The following is a 16250-nucleotide window of genomic DNA, read 5'->3' as shown; positions in this document are numbered from 1 at the left end:
AAAAAAAAATCGCAGAGGTGATCAAATACCACCAAAAGAAAGCTCTATCTGTGGGGAAAAAAGGACGCCAATTTTGTTTGGGAGCCACGTTGCACGACCGCGCAATTGCCATTTAAAGTGCGACAGTGCTGAAAGCTGAAAATTGGCTTGGGTGGGAAGGTGCGTAAGTGCCTGGTATGGAAGGGGTTAACAATAAATGTTTAATTAGAAGAGGACATAGCAGCCTGAACTGCCCTTCTTCCAAACTCAACAGTCGTGAGAGCTCCTGGACCAATGTGGTAGTGTCAGGCCCCGTACACACGTCCGAGGAACTCGACGTGCCAAACACATCGAGTTCCTCGTTGAGTTCAGTGTGGAAGCCGCCGAGGATCTCGGCGGGCCGACTTTCCTCATTGAACAACGAGGAAATAGAGAACATGTTCTCTATTCGGCCCGACGAGTTCCTCATCGGCTTCCTCGCTGAAAAGTGTACACACGACCGAGTTTCTCGGCAGAATCCAGCTCCGATCGAGTTTCTCGGCAGAATCCAGCTCCGATCGAGTTTCTCGGCAGAATCCAGCTCCGATCGAGTTTCTCGGCAGAATCCAGCTCCGACCGAGTTTCTCGGCAGAATCCAGCTCCGACCGAGTTTCTCGGCAGAATCCAGCTCCGATCGAGTTTCTCGGCAGAATCCAGCTCCGATCGAGTTTCTCGGCAGAATCCAGCTCCGATCGAGTTTCTCGGCAGAATCCAGCTCCGACCGAGTTTCTCGGCAGAATCCAGCTCCGATCGAGTTTCTCGGCAGAATCCAGCTCCGATCGAGTTTCTCGGCAGAATCCAGCTCCGATCGAGTTTCTCGGCAGAATCCAGCTCCGACCGAGTTTCTCGGCAGAATCCAGCTCCGATCGAGTTTCTCGGCAGAATCCAGCTCCGATCGAGTTTCTCGGCAGAATCCAGCTCCGACCGAGTTTCTCGGCAGAATCCAGCTCCGATCGAGTTTCTCGGCAGAATCCAGCTCCGATCGAGTTTCTCGGCAGAATCCAGCTCCGATCGAGTTTCTCGGCAGAATCCAGCTCCGATCGAGTTTCTCGGCAGAATCCAGCTCCGACCGAGTTTCTCGGCAGAATCCAGCTCCGACCGAGTTTCTCGGCAGAATCCAGCTCCGACCGAGTTTCTCGGCAGAATCCAGCTCCGATCGAGTTTCTCGGCAGAATCCAGCTCCGATCGAGTTTCTCGGCAGAATCCAGCTCCGATCGAGTTTCTCGGCAGAATCCAGCTCCGATCGAGTTTCTCGGCAGAATCCAGCTCCGATCGAGTTTCTCGGCAGAATCCAGCTCCGATCGAGTTTCTCGGCAGAATCCAGCTCCGATCGAGTTTCTCGGCAGAATCCAGCTCCGATCGAGTTTCTCGGCAGAATCCAGCTCCGACCGAGTTTCTCGGCAGAATCCAGCTCCGATCGAGTTTCTCGGCAGAATCCAGCTCCGATCGAGTTTCTCGGCAGAATCCAGCTCCGATCGAGTTTCTCGGCAGAATCCAGCTCCGATCGAGTTTCTGGCTGAATTCTGGCGAGAAACTTGGTCGTGTGTACGGGGCCTCAGAGGAACGTATGGTGAGAAGACCAGGTGGCGGCCCGTCTTCAACAACACATTAGCCCTTGCTGCCCAGGAAGCTGAGCCTGCCCTTGTAGAGTGGGCATTCACTCAGGGTGGAGGATATTCTTCACCCTGTAGGCCTTCTGGATTAACTTTACAACCCAAGATGCCAGAGTTCTGATGGAAGCTTCTTTGCCCCTGTATTTACTGCACGGTACAATGAAAAGTCTCTCAGAGTTTTTGAAGGGGTCGTGGCTGCTAGGTAGGCCCTGAGCACTCTGGATACATCCAGCTCACGCCAAAGACTCTGAACCTGTAAACACTGGTAGTGCCCAGGTTCCAACAGGTGGCTTGGAGTAGCGACCTTAGGCATGAACCCTCGAAGGGGCGAAGTTCCACCCTGTTCGGGAAGAAGGAGAGGTGGCCGTCACCCATCCCTAAGGTGTGAAGTTCCGAGATCCTTCTGCCAGATGTAATGGCTAGCAGGAAAGCCGTCTTTAGTGTCAGGTTCCATCTTGCTACTTGTTCCACTGGAGCAAAGGGATGGTCAGATAGAATTTCAAGGACCAGGGACAATCCCACTTAGGAAATGATCGTCTGACAGGTGTCGCCGAATCTTCAATACTCCTCTGAGGAAAGTGACTACCAAGAGATCCTCCGCCCATCTCTTATTTGTTGCGGCAGAGGTTTCTGCTACCTGCACTTTGAGGGAGCTCAGAGCTCAGACCAAGCCCCAGATCAAGTCCTGTCTGAAGGAAACCTAAAATATTGGATGTAGAGGGAAGGATTGGGTCAAATCCATTTCTGGTAGCAAATGACAAGAACTTGTCCCAGATTTTTGATTATATGGCATTAGTTGCCGGTTTTTCTGGCTTTTAGAAGGGTTGTTAGGACTCCTGGGGAACACCCTAGGGACTCGAACCCTCGCCTCTCAACCTCCAGGTTCGAAGATTCAACTTCTGAGGGTTTGGATGAACTAGACTGCCCTGCGACAGAAGTTGAGGGACAGGAGGGATCCTGATTGGAGAGCTCACACTGAGGCGCATGGCTAGAGGGAACCAGGGTCTCTTCAGCCAATACGGAAGTACTGCCACCACCTGGACTGACTCCCTGAGGAGCCTCAGGAGGAATTTGAATATTAATGGCCTGGGAGGAAAGGCATATGCTGTGGTGAACCTCCAGGGGGATGGCAGGGCATCCACTGCCTCGGCTTGTGGATGCGGCATCCGAGAGAATAATCTGTCCAGCTTGGCATTCTTCGGGGAGACGAACAGGTCTACCTGAGGGGGATCCCACATGCTGGCAATCTGATGGAAGACGAGGGGGTGGAGAGCCCACTAGTTTTTGTCCAGGAAGTTTCTGGACAACGTGTCTGCTTCCGTGTTCAACCCGCCCGGCAGATACATTGCTCTGGGGTCCAGGAGGTTCTTCTCTGCCCAGAGTGTGATCAGCATCACCACCTTGAGGAACGACCTGCTGCGAGTGCCTCCTTGCTTCTGCAGATAAGCGACAGCTGCCATGTTGTCTAGGCGTAGAAGTATTCTCTGGCCTCTGATTTGGGACGCCAAAGTTAGTGCTAAGAAGGCTGTCCTCATCTCCAAGATGTTGGATACCACTCCCTGGGTAGAACATGACCATCTACCCTGTATTCTGGTTTCCCCGCAATGCGCTCCTCAGAGCATCGGACATAATTGTGATCCGAGGATGGGGGCCCAGGTGACGAGGTTTGGAGAGGTTTTCTGGAACTGTCCACCAGTGAAGACTCCTGTGCATTACTCCCGTCAGCAGTATCGTCTGAGATAGTTGTTGTTTCTTCCACTGCGCCAATAAACCTGTCTGGAACTACCTCAAGCGCCAATGGGCCCAAGGAACCATGGGTATACAAGAGACATTGTACAAATGAGGCTCAGGCATTGTGAAGCCGTCAGATACGGGCTCCGGATGACCTTGATCATTGACAATCCTTGCCTTTGGCGGTGGTGATGACACGGTCCCCTCCTGAGTGTTGAACATTGCGCCCAGGTAGATCATCTGCCGTGTGGGTGCTAGTTGACTCTTTTCGGAATTTATTAGCCACCCTAGCTCTTTTAGAGACTGTAGAAGAATTTCCTGTGACATACCAACTGATCCGGATTAACCACTTCAATACTGGGGGGCACTTACACCCCCTTCCTGCCCAGGCCGATTTACAGCTTTCAGTGTTGTCACAATTTGAATGACAATTGCGCGGTCGTGCTAAACAAGAATTGTTATCCCTTTTCCCCACAAATAGAGCTTTTTTTGGTGGTATTTGATTGCCTCCGCGGTTTTTAGTTTTTGCGCTATAAACAAATAAAAAAAGACCGGAAATTTTGGAAAAAAAAACCGTTTTTCTTTTGTTTCCGATTTAAATTTTGTACACCCCAATGTGAAACCCTGAGTGCATTTACATTGGGACAATGCGGCAGCGCTGTATACACCCCTCCTCCACCGCTCCACCACTGCCCCCGCCCATTGAAATGCCGAAGCGCCTGCAAAGTGACCACTGCACTAACCTACCTGATCCCTACACTGACCTACCTGATCCCTACACCGACCACTACACTGACCTACCTGATCCCTACACCGACCACTACACTGACCTACCTGATCCCTACACCGACCACTACACTGACCTACCTGATCCCTACACTGACCACTACACTGACCTACCTGATTCCTACACTGACCACTACACCGACCTACCTGATTCCTACACTGACCTACCTGATCCCTACACTGACCACTACACTGACCTACCTGATTCCTACACTGACCACTACACCGACCTACCTGATTCCTACACTGACCTACCTGATTCCTACACTGACCACTACACTGACCTACCTGATTCCTACACTGACCTACCTGATCCCTACACTGACCACTACACTGACCTACCTGATTCCTACACTGACCTACCTGATCCCTACACTGACCACTACACTGACCTACCTGATTCCTACACTGACCTACCTGATTCCTACACTGACCACTACACTGACCTACCTGATCCCTACACTGACCTACCTGATTCCTACACTGACCAACCTGATTCCTACACTGACCACTACACTGACCTACCTGATCCCTACACTAACCTACCCGATTCCTACACTGACCACTAAACTGACCTACCTGATCCCTACACTAACCTACCTGATTCCTACACTGACCACTAAACTGACCTACCTGATCCCTACACTAACCTACCCGATTCCTACACTGACCACTAAACTGACCTACCTGATCCCTACACTGACCTACCTGATTCCTACACTGACCACTAAACTGACCTACTTGATTCCTACAGTGACCACTACACTAACCTGCCTGATCCCTACACTGACCTACCTGATCCCTGCACTACCCCCTCCCCCCCCCTACATGAACAGTGTAGATTGGTTGATTTTGCTCACCTCTCCATGGCCTCCATGATGATCTATCAGAGCAGGGCTCTCCCCAGCAACAGGTACTGTTCCCAACACCCAGCCGCTCTTCAGTATCCCCTGCCAAGAGTTTCTCCAATAGCCAGGGGCGGACTGACCATTGAGTCACTCGGGCACTGCCCAAGGGCCCCATGCCACTAGGGGGCCCCATCCGGGTTGCCAGGCTCAGTAAAACCAGGGACAGTATGTAAAAATCTGTGTTTTTTTTACATCTGTCCCTGATATGTCCGAAACCGACATGCTTTTGATGTGAATATCCCAAGATTTTAGCTTCCCCGCCTCTGCACTGCCTCCTGGCGTGGTGGCCATCTGTAAGCCTGGGGGCCCCATAATCTTCTATTGCCCGGGGGCCCCATGAGTTGTCAGTCCGCCCCTGCCAATAGCCCCGCCCCTCTCATACACACATGGGCCGGCCCACATAAGAGGGATCATGGTGGAGATGCTGGACCACAGGAGAGGCTTGACGTCCTTTTTTCCCCACAAATAGAGCTTTCTTTTGGTGGTATTTTATTATCTTTGCGGTTTTTATTGTTTGTGCTATAAACAAAAATAGAGCGACAATTTTGAAAAAAAACCCTATATTTTTTACTATAATAAATATCCCCCAAAATATATATATAAAAAATGTATTATTCTACATATTTTTGGTAAAAAGAATCGCAAAAGGTGTTTATCGATTGGTTTGCACAAAAGTTATAGCGCCTACAAAATAGGGGATAGTTTTATGGCATTTTTATTTTTTATTTTTTTACTAGTAATGGCGACGATCTGCGAGTTTTATCGTGACTGCGACATTATGGCGGACACTTCGGACACTTTTGGCGCTACTTTGGGACCATTGTCATTTATACAGCCATCAGTGCTATAAAAATGTACTGATTACTGCGTAAATGACACTGGCAGTGAAGTGGTTAACACTAGGGGGCGATCAAGGGGTTAAGTGTGTCCTAGGGAGTGATTCTAACTGTTAGGGGGCGTGGCTACGAGTGACACGTCACTGATCGCTGCTCCCCATGACAGCGAACAGATGATCAGTGACAGTGGGCCATATTCTTATAGATCTCCGGCGGCGTAACGTATCTCCTTTACTTTACTCCGCCACAAGTTTAACGGGCAAGGGCCTGATTCCCAAACCACTTACCTGTAAACTTGCGGTGGCGTAGAGTAAAGTCCACCCGCGCAAGCACTCCTAATTCAAATGATCCTGGTAGGGGGCGTGGATCATTTAAATTAGGCGCGCTCCCGCGCCGATCGTAATGCGCATGCTCCGTCGGGTAAATTACCCGATGTGCATTGCGCTAAATGACGTCTCACGGACGTCATTTGTTTTGACGGTAACGTAAATGGCGTCCATCGCCATTCACGGACGACTTACGCAAACGACGTTAAATTTTCAAATTTCGACGCGGGAACGACGGCCATACTTAACATTGAGTACGCCACCTAGGGGGCATCTTTATCTTTACGCCGCGTATCGCTTACGGAAACTACGTAAAATCACTACGACGGGCAAGCGTACGTTAGAGAATCGGCGTGACTAGTCATTTGCATATTCTACGCTGACCGCAAAGGAAACGCCACCTAGCGGTCAGCGTAGATATTGCAGCCTAAGATACAACGGCGCTGGCCGTCGTATCTTAGGCATGTTTAAGTGTATCTCAGTTTGAGAATACACTTAAACATACGACGGGCTTAGATTCGGACTTACGCCGGCGTAAATTCTTTAAGAATATGGCCCTATGGTCCCAAAAATGTGTCAAAATTGTCCGATGTGTCCGCCATAATGTCGCAGTCACGAAAAAAATCGCTGATCGCCGCCATTAGTAGTAAAAAAATTAAAAAAATAAAACTATCCCCTATTTTGTAAACGCTATAAATTTTGCGCAAACCAATCGATAAACGCTTATTGCGATTTTTTTTTTTACCAAAAATAAGTAGAAGAATACGTATCGGCCTAAACTGAGGGAAAAAAAAAGTTTTATATGTTTTTGGGGGATATTTATTATAGCAAAAAGTAAAAAATATTGCATTTTTTTCAAAATTGTCGCTCTATTTTTGTTTATAGCGCAAAAAATAAAAAACCGCAGAGGTGATCAAATACCACCAAAAGAAAGCTCTATTTGTAGGAAAAAAAGGACGTCAATTTTGTTTGGGAGCCACGTCGCACGACCGCGCAATTGTCAGTTAAAGCGACGCAGTGCCGAATCGCTAACAGGGGCAAGGTCCTTTAGCTGCATAATGGTCCGGGGCTGAAGTGGTTACCAAAATAAAATAAAAAATAATTGAAGCAACAGTGTAAAAATAAACAAATAAAAATCATTTAATAATAAAAAAAATAAAAAATAAAATTAAATAATTTTCATTCTTTATTTTACTCCTTTATGTGACATTTCATAGAATTCATTTCTCTTCATTGGAGGAATTACTCCCGATCTCTTCTGCCTGATGCAATTCGAATAGGGGTCCTAGAGCCTGGGAGGCGTGGTCTGCCGGGACGTCTCCTCCTTGAAATCTGAAGGAGAAAGTGAGATTTCCCAACAATTACATTAGAAATCTGATTTACATTCAGAGGGGGAGGGGCTTGGAAATGTCACCGCCCTGAAGAAGGACTGCTGAGATAAAACCAATTACACCGAGGAGACAGATAAACAGCCGCCCACTTCCTGTACAGACGTTCTATGCGGGAAAGACCAACCTGTGCATGTAATGATTTGTACTGCGGAGGAACAGTAAAGAGCAATCACTGCGCAGCACTACAAAGCAGGAAACGGAGGCTCCTCCCATCTACACCATTCATTATCATTACTACCCATACATAGAGGGAGGAGCCGAGTCCTCCGGCAGAGCAGAGTATCTCAGGAGAGGAGAGTTATAGAGGGAGGAGCAGAGTCCTCCAGCAGAGTATTTCAGGAGAGGAGAGTTATAGAGGGAGGAGCAGAGTCCTCCAGCAGAGCAGAGTATTTCAGGAGAGGAGAGTTATAGAGGAGGGAGCAGAGTCCTCCAGCAGAGTATATCAGGAGAGGAGAGTTATAGAGGGAGGAGCAGAGTCCTCCAGCAGAGCAGAGTATCTCAGGAGAGGAGAGTTAGAGAGGAAGGAGCAGAGTCCTCCAGCAGTGCAGAGTATTTCAGGAGAGGAGAGTTATAGAGGAAGGAGCAGAGTCCTCCAGCAGAGCAGAGTATTTCAGGAGAGGAGAGTTATAGAGGAGGGAGCAGAGTCCTCCAGCAGAGTATTTCAGGAGAGGAGAGTTATAGAGGGAGGAGCAGAGTCCTCCAGCAGAGTATTTCAGGAGAGGAGAGTTATAGAGGGAGGAGCAGAGTCCTCCAGCAGAGCAGAGTATTTCAGGAGAGGAGAGTTATAGAGGAAGGAGCAGAGTCCTCCAGCAGTGCAGAGTATTTCAGGAGAGGAGAGTTATAGAGGAAGGAGCAGAGTCCTCCAGCAGAGTATTTCAGGAGAGGAGAGTTATAGAGGGAGGAGCAGAGTCCTCCAGCAGTGCAGAGTATTTCAGGAGAGGAGAGTTATAGAGGGAGGAGCAGAGTCCTCCAGCAGTGCAGAGTATTTCAGGAGAGGAGAGTTATAGAGGAAGGAGCAGAGTCCTCCAGCAGTGCAGAGTATTTCAGGAGAGGAGAGTTATAGAGGGAGGAGCAGAGTCCTCCAGCAGAGCAGAGTATTTCAGGAGAGGAGAGTTATAGAGGAAGGAGCAGAGTCCTCCAGCAGTGCAGAGTATTTCAGGAGAGGAGAGTTATAGAGGGAGGAGCAGAGTCCTCCAGCAGAGTATTTCAGGAGAGGAGAGTTATAGAGGGAGGAGCAGAGTCCTCCAGCAGTGCAGAGTATTTCAGGAGAGGAGAGTTATAGAGGGAGGAGCAGAGTCCTCCAGCAGTGCAGAGTATTTCAGGAGAGGAGAGTTATAGAGGGAGGAGCAGAGTCCTCCAGCAGAGCAGAGTATTTCAGGAGAGGAGAGTTATAGAGGGAGGAGCAGAGTCCTCCAGCAGTGCAGAGTATTTCAGGAGAGGAGAGTTATAGAGGGAGGAGCAGAGTCCTCCAGCAGAGCAGAGTATTTCAGGAGAGGAGAGTTATAGAGGGAGGAGCAGAGTCCTCCAGCAGAGCAGAGTATTTCAGGAGAGGAGAGTTATAGAGGGAGGAGCAGAGTCCTCCAGCAGAGTATTTCAGGAGAGGAGAGTTATAGAGGGAGGAGCAGAGTCCTCCAGCAGTGCAGAGTATCTCAGGAGAGGAGAGTTATAGGGGAAGGAGCAGAGTCCTCCAGCAGTGCAGAGTATTTCAGGAGAGGAGAGTTATAGAGGAGGGAGCAGAGTCCTCCAGCAGAGTATATCAGGAGAGGAGAGTTATAGAGGGAGGAGCAGAGTCCTCCAGCAGAGCAGAGTATTTCAGGAGAGGAGAGTTATAGAGGGAGGAGCAGAGTCCTCCAGCAGAGCAGAGTATTTCAGGAGAGGAGAGTTATAGAGGGAGGAGCAGAGTCCTCCAGCAGAGTATTTCAGGAGAGGAGAGTTATAGAGGGAGGAGCAGAGTCCTCCAGCAGTGCAGAGTATCTCAGGAGAGGAGAGTTATAGGGGAAGGAGCAGAGTCCTCCAGCAGTGCAGAGTATTTCAGGAGAGGAGAGTTATAGAGGGAGGAGCAGAGTCCTCCAGCAGAGCAGAGTATCTCAGGAGAGGAGAGTTAGAGAGGAAGGAGCAGAGTCCTCCAGCAGTGCAGAGTATTTCAGGAGAGGAGAGTTATAGAGGGAGGAGCAGAGTCCTCCAGCAGAGTATTTCAGGAGAGGAGAGTTATAGAGGAAGGAGCAGAGTCCTCCAGCAGTGCAGAGTATTTCAGGAGAGGAGAGTTATAGAGGAAGGAGCAGAGTCCTCCAGCAGAGCAGAGTATCTCAGGAGAGGAGAGTTAGAGAGGAAGGAGCAGAGTCCTCCAGCAGTGCAGAGTATTTCAGGAGAGGAGAGTTATAGAGGGAGGAGCAGAGTCCTCCAGCAGAGTATTTCAGGAGAGGAGAGTTATAGAGGAAGGAGCAGAGTCCTCCAGCAGTGCAGAGTATTTCAGGAGAGGAGAGTTATAGAGGAAGGAGCAGAGTCCTCCAGCAGTGCAGAGTATATCAGGAGAGGAGAGTTATAGAGGAAGGAGCAGAGTCCTCCAGCAGAGTATTTCAGGAGAGGAGAGTTATAGAGGGAGGAGCAGAGTCCTCCAGCAGAGTATTTCAGGAGAGGAGAGTTATAGAGGGAGGAGCAGAGTCCTCCAGCAGAGCAGAGTATTTCAGGAGAGGAGAGTTATAGAGGAAGGAGCAGAGTCCTCCAGCAGAGTATTTCAGGAGAGGAGATTTATAGAGGAAGGAGCAGAGTCCTCCAGCAGTGCAGAGTATTTCAGGAGAGGAGAGTTATAGAGGAAGGAGCAGAGTCCTCCAGCAGAGTATTTCAGGAGAGGAGAGTTATAGAAGAAGGAGCAGAGTCCTCCAGCAGTGCAGAGTATTTCAGGAGAGGAGAGTTATAGAGGAAGGAGCAGAGTCCTCCAGCAGAGCAGAGTATTTCAGGAGAGGAGAGTTATAGAGGGAGGAGCAGAGTCCTCCAGCAGAGCAGAGTATCTCAGGAGAGGAGAGTTATAGAGGAAGGAGCCGAGTCCTCCAGCAGAGCAGAGTATTTCAGGAGAGGAGAGTTATAGGGGAAGGAGCAGAGTCCTCCAGCAGTGCAGAGTATCTCAGGAGAGGAGAGTTATAGAGGAAGGAGCAGAGTCCTCCAGCAGTGCAGAGTATTTCAGGAGAGGAGAGTTATAGAGGGAGGAGCAGAGTCCTCCAGCAGAGTATTTCAGGAGAGGAGAGTTATAGAGGAAAGAGCAGAGTCCTCCAGCAGAGCAGAGTATTTCAGGAGAGGAGAGTTATAGAGGGAGGAGCAGAGTCCTCCAGCAGAGCAGAGTATTTCAGGAGAGGAGAGTTATAGAGGAAGGAGCCGAGTCCTCCAGCAGAGCAGAGTATTTCAGGAGAGGAGAGTTATAGGGGAAGGAGCAGAGTCCTCCAGCAGTGCAGAGTATCTCAGGAGAGGAGAGTTATAGAGGAAGGAGCAGAGTCCTCCAGCAGTGCAGAGTATTTCAGGAGAGGAGAGTTATAGAGGGAGGAGCAGAGTCCTCCAGCAGTGCAGAGTATTTCAGGAGAGGAGAGTTATAGAGGGAGGAGCAGAGTCCTCCAGCAGAGCAGAGTATTTCAGGAGAGGAGAGTTATAGAGGGAGGAGCAGAGTCCTCCAGCAGAGTATTTCAGGAGAGGAGAGTTATAGAGGGAGGAGCAGAGTCCTCCAGCAGAGCAGAGTATTTCAGGAGAGGAGAGTTATAGAGGAGGGAGCAGAGTCCTCCAGCAGAGTATATCAGGAGAGGAGAGTTATAGAGGGAGGAGCAGAGTCCTCCAGCAGTGCAGAGTATTTCAGGAGAGGAGAGTTATAGAGGGAGGAGCAGAGTCCTCCAGCAGTGCAGAGTATTTCAGGAGAGGAGAGTTATAGAGGGAGGAGCAGAGTCCTCCAGCAGAGCAGAGTATTTCAGGAGAGGAGAGTTATAGAGGGAGGAGCAGAGTCCTCCAGCAGAGTATTTCAGGAGAGGAGAGTTATAGGGGAAGGAGCAGAGTCCTCCAGCAGAGCAGAGTATTTCAGGAGAGGAGAGTTATAGAGGAAGGAGCAGAGTCCTCCAGCAGAGCAGAGTATATCAGGAGAGGAGAGTTATAGAGGGAGGAGCAGAGTCCTCCAGCAGAGCAGAGTATTTCAGGAGAAGAGAGTTATAGAGGAAGGAGCAGAGTCCTCCAGCAGTGCAGAGTATTTCAGGAGAAGAGAGTTATAGAGGAAGGAGCAGAGTCCTCCAGCAGTGCAGAGTATTTCAGGAGAGGAGAGTTCTAGAGGAAGGAGCAGAGTCCTCCAGCAGTACAGAGTATTTCAGGAGAGGAGAGTTATAGAGGAAGGAGCAGAGTCCTCCAGCAGAGTATTTCAGGAGAAGAGAGTTATAGAGGGAGGAGCAGAGTCCTCCAGCAGAGTATTTCAGGAGAGGAGAGTTATAGAGGGAGGAGCAGAGTCCTCCAGCAGAGCAGAGTATTTCAGGAGAGGAGAGTTATAGAGGAAGGAGCAGAGTCCTCCAGCAGAGCAGAGTATTTCAGGAGAGGAGAGTTATAGAGGAAAGAGCAGAGTCCTCCAGCAGAGTATTTCAGGAGAGGAGAGTTATAGAGGGAGGAGCAGAGTCCTCCAGCAGTGCAGAGTATTTCAGGAGAGGAGAGTTATAGAGGGAGGAGCAGAGTCCTCCAGCAGAGCAGAGTATTTCAGGAGAAGAGAGTTATAGAGGAAGGAGCAGAGTCCTCCAGCAGAGTATTTCAGGAGAAGAGAGTTATAGAGGGAGGAGCAGAGTCCTCCAGCAGAGTATTTCAGGAGAGGAGAGTTATAGAGGGAGGAGCAGAGTCCTCCAGCAGAGCAGAGTATTTCAGGAGAGGAGAGTTATAGAGGAAGGAGCAGAGTCCTCCAGCAGAGCAGAGTATCTCAGGAGAGGAGAGTTATAGAAGGAGGAGCAGAGTCCTCCAGCAGAGTATTTCAGGAGAGGAGAGTTATAGAGGGAGGAGCAGAGTCCTCCAGCAGGGGGTGAGGATGGATTTTGTGTCGGTCACTTACCTTGGTTATGATGTCACACTGCAGGTTCTCTTTGCCGGGTGCAGTCAGGTTCAGATCACAGATTCTGACTTCCTGCGGATTCAGATAAAATAACAGCTGAATGTCTCTCACCTATACCATAGCGCTCATCTCCTGAGACCGACACTCCAAATAATCTGCTGTGTGTGCCCCGCCCCTCTCCGAGATCGTTGGGGGAGGGTACAATTGAGTCACGGAGCCGAGTGTGAAATTTTCAGCCGCGCTGTGACAAAGGTCCCGCCCTCCTCCTAGACCAGCTTGTGTGATAGATGGAACACTCCGTCTATCACACAAGCTGGTCTAGGAGGAGGGCGGGACTTTTGTCACATTTGGCTCCGTGACACAGCGGGAGAAGCCTAATCCACGCACTGACTGGCACAGTAAGGCGGCAATGATGGTGAGGCGGCAATGAAGGCACAGTAAGGTGGCAATAAAGGTACAGCAAGGTGGCAATAAGGGCACAGCAAGGCGGCAATGTGGACAGGGTGAGGCGGCAATGATGGGCACGGTGAGGCTGCAATGAAGGCACAGTAAGGTGGCAATAAGGGCACAGCAAGGTGGCAATAAGGGCACAGCAAGGTGGCAATAAGGGCACAGCAAGGCGGCAATGTGGACAGGGTGAGGCGGCAATGAAGGCACAGTAAGGTGGCAATAAAGGTACAGCAAGGTGGCAATAAGGGCACAGCAAGGCGGCAATGTGGACAGGGTGAGGCGGCAATGATGGGCACGGTGAGGCTGCAATGAAGGCACAGTAAGGTGGCAATAAGGGCACAGTAAGGCGGCAATAAGGGCACAGCAAGGTGGCAATAAGGGCACAGCAAGGTGGCAATAAGGGCACAGCAAGGCGGCAATGTGGACAGGGTGAGGCGGCAATGAAGGCACAGTAAGGTGGCAATAAGGGCACAGTAAGGCGGCAATAAGGGCACAGCAAGGCGGCAATGTGGACACGGTGAGGCGGCAATGAAGGCACAGTAAGGTGGCAATAAGGGCACAGTAAGGTGGCAATAAGGGCACAGTAAGGCGGCAATAAGGGTACAGCAAGGTGGCAATAAGGGCACAGCAAGGTGGCAATAAGGGCACAGCAAGGCGGCAATGTGGACACGGTGAGGCGGCAATGATGGCACAGTAAGGCGGCAATAAGGGCACAGCAAGGTGGCAATAAGGGCACAGCAAGGTGGCAATAAGGGCACAGCAAGGCGGCAATGTGGACACGGTGAGGCAGCAATGATGGGCACGGTGAGGCTGCGATGAAGGCACAGTAAGGTGGCAATAAGGGCACAGTAAGGCGTCAATAAGGGCACAGTAAGGCGGCAATAAGGGCACAGCAAGGTGGCAATAAGGGCACAGCAAGGCGGCAATGTGGACACGGTGAGGCGGCAATGATGGGCACGGTGAGGCTGCAATGAAGGCACAGTAAGGTGGCAACAAGGGCACATTAAGGTGGCAATAAGCGCACAGTAAGGTGGCAATATGGACACGGTGAGGCGGCAATAATGGGTATGGTGAGGCTGCAACGAGGGCACAGTAATGCGGCAATAAGGGCACAGTAAGGTGGCAATGATGGGCACGGTGAGGCTGCAATGAGGGCACGGTAAGGCTACAATGATGGGCACAGTATTTTGGCAATGCGGGCACAGTGAGGTTGCAATTAGGATATGGTAAGGCGGCAATGATGGGCACAGTAAGGCTGCAATGATGGGCCCGGTGAGGTGGCAATGAGGGCACAAAAAAGCGGCAATGATGGTGGGGCTGCATTAATGGTCACAGTGAGACTACATGGATGGGCACAGTGAGACTGCATGGACTGGCACAGAGGCTGCATTGACGGGCACAGAAGCTGCATTGACGGGCACAGTGAGGCTGCATTGATCGCTTGTATCATGTCCGCAACCTCTGACGATCTCTTGTCTTATATCGTGTCTGCAGTCTCTGGAGAGGAGGAGTCAAGAATGGGAGCGCTGCCGGGATGGGGGTCATGGGAGAAGTCAGACTTGTGTGGACTGTGGAGAGGAGACTGTAGGAAAACCAGCTGGAGCCAACAGACTGATCCCATCCAGACTGATGCCCTCCTGATCCTCCCCAGTGTATGCCCTCCTGATCCTCCGCCCCAGTGTATGCCCTCCTGATTTCCCCCCAGTCAGTGGTGGTGCGTCGATAGTGGCCCTCTCTCTCCTGCACCGCCACTGAAATAATACATAGATTCATACATTGCATGAATCTATGTATTGTCGCCGCTGCCGCTGCCACTGCCGCCCACTATTCAGATGGCCGGCCCCCTGGTGAGCCAGCTGAATAACAGCAGTTGATTGGCTTTGGAAGTGTCTATCAGAGCCAGCGGCTTCCCAAGTAATCGGCTTCCAAAGAGTTAACCTGAGGACACAGGGTGTGCGTTCCCTGGTTAACACTGACAGGCGTCTCAGCCAATCAGGTTTACCGGGTCTAATTACCGGTAACTTGATTGGCTGAAGCGTCATCGAGGGCGGGAGAAGACATTGAGGGACAGTGGAGAGAGGATGGCTCACCCCAGAAAGGTAAGGGGCAATCGGGGGGGGGGGGGGCAATCTGGCAGTATTTTACAGGGCAAACTGGTGGCAATTGATGGGCACAGTGGCGACAATTGATGGCACAGTGGCGACAATTGATGGCATGGCACAGTAGCGACAATTGATGGCATGGCGACAATTGATGGGCACAGTGGTGACAATTGATGGCATGGCACAGTGGCGACAATTGATGGCATGGCGACAATTGATGGGCACAGTGGTGACAATTGCAATTGATGGGCACAGTGGTGACAATTGATGAACACAGTGGCTGCGTTTGGCATGGCACAGTGGCGACAATTGATGGGCACAGTGGCTGCGTTTGGCATGGCACAGTGGCGACAATTGATGGCACAGTGGCTGCGTTTGATGGCACAGTGGCGACAATTGATGGCACAGTGGCGACAATTGATGGCACAGTGGCTGCTTTTGATGGCACAGTGGCTGCGTTTGATGGCATGGCACAGTGGCGACAATTGATGGGCACAGTGGCTGCGTTTGATGGGCACAGGGAGGCTGCAATTGTGTTTTTTTTTGTTTGTTTGCACATCCCCAAAGATTTTGAGCACCAGCCGCCACTGCCCCCAGTGTATGCCCTCCTGAACCCCCCCCCCAGCGTGTGCTCTACTGTTCACTGCACACTGCCCTACATCCTACTGACCTCTGTACACCACCCTACCTACTACTGACCTCTGTACACCACCCTACCTACTACTGACCTCTGTACACCACCCTACCTACTACTGACCTCTGTACACCATCCTACCTACTACTGCCTCTGTACACCACCCTACCTACTACTGCCTCTGTACACCACCCTACCTACTACTGACCTCTGTACACCACCCTACCTACTACTGACCTCTGTACACCACCCTACCTACTACTGACCTCTGTACACCACCCTACCTACTACTGACCTCTGTACACCATCCTACCTACTACTGCCTCTGTACACCATCCTACCTACTACTGCCTCTGTACACCACCCTACCTACTACTGACCTCTGTACACCACCCTACCTAC

Source organism: Rana temporaria, chromosome 5 (assembly GCF_905171775.1).
Source record: "Rana temporaria chromosome 5, aRanTem1.1, whole genome shotgun sequence".
NCBI lineage: Eukaryota > Metazoa > Chordata > Amphibia > Anura > Ranidae > Rana > Rana temporaria.
Note: the sequence above shows the minus strand (reverse complement) of the source record.